This window comes from Cimex lectularius, unplaced genomic scaffold, assembly GCF_000648675.2.
Source record: "Cimex lectularius strain Harlan isolate CLEC.00 unplaced genomic scaffold, Clec_2.1 scaffold326, whole genome shotgun sequence".
In the NCBI taxonomy this organism is placed as follows: domain Eukaryota; kingdom Metazoa; phylum Arthropoda; class Insecta; order Hemiptera; family Cimicidae; genus Cimex; species Cimex lectularius.
In genome coordinates this window covers 404,976-408,891 of record NW_019392931.1, presented here as the reverse complement: position 1 = coordinate 408,891, position 3,916 = coordinate 404,976, and positions in this window count along the sequence as shown.

Genomic DNA, 3,916 nt, shown 5'->3' with positions numbered 1-3,916 from the left:
CCATTTGAGCTATCGTGGCCTTGACTTACCCGGACACCCACTCCCCCATCTCAACCCCACCTTTTGAATTTGAATTTTTGAAAGGAGAGAAAACTCAAAAGGTGGGGGTTGAGGTTGGTGTCTGATTGGATCGAAGTCACGATAGCTCAAGTGGTAGAGAAGCGGAGTATCTAGCCGAATGTCGTGGGTTCGAATCCCGTTCGTGACACTGACTTTTTTATCTCAACTAAAAACTTTACGACGAAGTTCTTCTGCATCTTCAGCATACACCTTATTCTCAAAACTTGTCTCCAACAGATTTTCACCTGTTTAGGAATTTAGACAACTTCCTCAAAGGAAAAATGATGTTCAAGTCCAAAAAGCGGGTTCAGATTTTTGTTTCATTTCAAAGTTCAGAATTCTTCAGTTCCAGCCTAAAAATGATGGTATCTCGTTGGGAAAAATGTGCAGAAAATGAATTTAAAATATTTCGAATAATATTATTTTGTTTTTGTATAGTAATTTTACCTTGAAAACGGACATTTTGTGAAACAACCCAGTGCTTGTGCGCTAATGTGGATCCTGCAACACACTGAAAATGTTTGTATAACTGTAAAAATTTTTATTGAAAGATCAGTAATATTTGATTATTGGAATAATTATCCGATCCATAAGCTTTCATTCATATATATCTGAGAAAGTATGCCTATGTCGAAAGTTTTTATTTTAATAACTAATATTTTATGTAATTTTGATCATCGATTCCGTAGGTAGTCTAAAAATAATTTGTCATTTATCTATTTTTTATATCGTATATGCGGATTCCAAGTTAGTTTACGATAAATTGTCCAAAATATTTTTTTGTAACGAATTTTCTAAAAAATTCTGTTATGGTTCTGATAAACTACATAAAAAAGTAAAATATATTTTCAAAGCTTCCTGTTTTCCCAACAGTTTTGTTTTTAAATAATTATTCAGAAATCGTGAGATGCGGTCTGGTGTGAAGTAGATTTCAGAAAAACATTTTCTTTATCGTGCCAACGTTTCGATCTTTAGTGAGATCATCTTCAGGGCTCAAAGTGTTTGTTTTCCGTGTAGATGTGTCATTTTTGTCTGTCGTGTTGAGAGTGCTTTTTTTATTATGATTATTATCATTATTTTTTCTTCTTACATGCTCGCTTTCTCTGACCCCCAAGTTCTGCAGCTTCCGTCTATAATAAAAAAGCGACACAAATATTAAAAAGCCAAACAAACTGTAAAAAGCCGGCAACTGCTTAGGAAGAGTATTAGAAAGAAGGCTATATAAAATAAAAAATGTCCAATTGCCTTAAAAAGCGGAACAGGGGACCCTAAACTCGCTACATGTCCGTGAACCATTTTTAAACACGGCGGCATACCTACACGCTCCCTGTAAGGAGCCAAGGCATGACACGCGCATAAGTTGTTTTTGGTAAAATGTTAACTCTAATCTTGGTAGGGTATTTCAACTACGACGTTATATGAACCCTCGGGGTGCCGATGTTTTTGGAAAAAAGCCCATTTGTAAGTACGTCGGGTTCGAATCCAGGGCCGCTGCATTCGAACCCGGGACCTTTTCCTTACAGTGATGAGCGCCGTGTCAACGCCTAAACCGTTGTGGCCTCGGACGCCTATTTTTTTCTTTTGTTGTAAATAAAAGTATCCTATCTAAATTTTGTTAGCTTTTGCTATATTTTTATTGCAATTTTCATAAAAATTGCTGGGTTCACCGAGCTTTCAGCACCTTATAGTGACATCTTTTTTTTACCTGTCTAATGACCTCTGCGAAGATTGGAACATTACATAGATTATCTGCAGGTCGATCAATGAACATCATATAAAAAATGCTCTAAAATGATATACATAGTTGATTTGAGCAAGTACAACGAGGAAATAAAAATTTTAAAAACGGAAAATTTTAACGGTCTAAAAAAATTTTTGTCTCAACTAGGACCTATTAACAAGAAATGTCTTATACACGATATTTTAGAGACCCAACCCTAATTTGTTGAAGTTGTAAATAAATAAATAGTATTTTTTTTTTGTAAACAACTTTGTAGGTAGCTTATTTTCTAGTTTGATTTGTCTTTATGTTGACAGAATTAATCAAATCGGGTCCGCCTAGTTTTTGAATGTTTGCTACACTTTCTGTAAGATTTCCAATTATTTAATTTTATGATTATTTGGAGATCGTGAGATACGGTCTGGTGTGACAGGTTTTAAAAAAATATTTTCTTTATCGTGCCAACGTTTCGATCTTTATTGAGATCATCTTCAGGGCCTGGAATTTATTGCTTTGTTTTTATAGCTGATGATGGACGATGATCTGGGATGGGGTGAACTCATGCTGTCTCACTGGCGGATTTGTTGAATTACACATCTAATTAATAGTAATTACTTTTTTTTAGGCACTTAGAAAAATAATGTCAAGAATGTTTCATTTCATTTTGAATACATTGTTAGTTTCTCCGGCGTGCAAAATTCCCAAACTTCAATTTCACTTTTATTTTTTAAAAGAGGAATTAATTAAATTATCACAATATTTGTCGATTTTAATGATTTTTGGAGAGAGAAAATTATAAGTTAATATTTAATTATTACATATTTGCTTAATGACCATAATTGACAATATTAATTATTTCAATTAATTTTTTTATCTAAGGTTTTTTCATCCCGTCGAAAAACTTAGATAAAAAGAGTAATTAATTGGGTTAATCTTCAATTTTGATTTTTGTCACCCTCCGCATGTTTATCGGAGGCTGGTTATTCCTGGTATTAAAATTCCAAAAACACAATCACAACTACAAAATTTACACGCTTAGTGTTAATTTACATGTCTAGTTCTTTTGCATAATCTTTCTCCGAAATAGCATGCGCTAATATATGCCAGGTTGGGAAAAATTAAATTTAGAAAGGACAGTCTGGAATCATGCGACGTTAGCATTGCATCAGCTAGAAAATAATATAGGCTATGGTTAAGGAGTGTAATTAGAATTCCAATCCTTCGCCCCTGTAATCGTCCGATCCTATTTAAACCACCTGCTTCCGCTTAGCTCGTCGAAGTCTAACGGCGATGACTTTGCTCATTTTTATTTTTATTTTTCTTCCGTTATATCTGAAAAAACGGTTTACGCAAAAGAAACAATAAAAACATTGTCTATTATCTTTCTGAACGGCAATCGTCATTGGAAAAAATAGGCAACACTATGAGTTTCGTTGAAACAAGATAATCAAAAAAATGAATCAGTAGTTTTGTAAAACTTGGAAATATTTTGTGATTTTTATCGATTTTATTCACCTCCTACAATAAGGTGACTCAAAAATTATGAACTAAAAAGAGAAAAACAAATTGGTGAACCGCTCTTGAGTTGGATCCGTTCTTTTCTGATTGTTATATCTTTTTGGATAAATTTTACAGGGTTTTTTTCGGACGAGGTATCTACAGGATCAGGAGTCCCTCAGGGATCACACCCTGGGCCAGTTCTGTTTAATATTTTCTTTAATGACTTTAATGAAAGAAGGATGAGTCGACCTTCAGGACATCAATAAGTTGCGGTCATCAAAAGAAGCTGATAACTTACTCCAAGCTTCAACTTTCATTGAGGTCTTCATCAGGGCTCTACAGGTAATTACAATAATTAATATTAGGAACGCAATAATTATCAGAAAGCATTAGATACCTTACTCGTCACAATATTACAAGTAAAATACTATAATGATAACCATAATGTAGTTATATATGTATATATAAAAACATATATAACAACTATAAATAATAATGTGTGGTGTTTAGTGACCGTTGCTTGATGATTATTTGGAGGTCGTGAGATGCGGTCTGGTATGACATAGGTTTTAGAAAAACATTTTCTTTGTCGTGCCAACGTTTCGATCTTTATTGAGATCATCTTCAGGTTACATT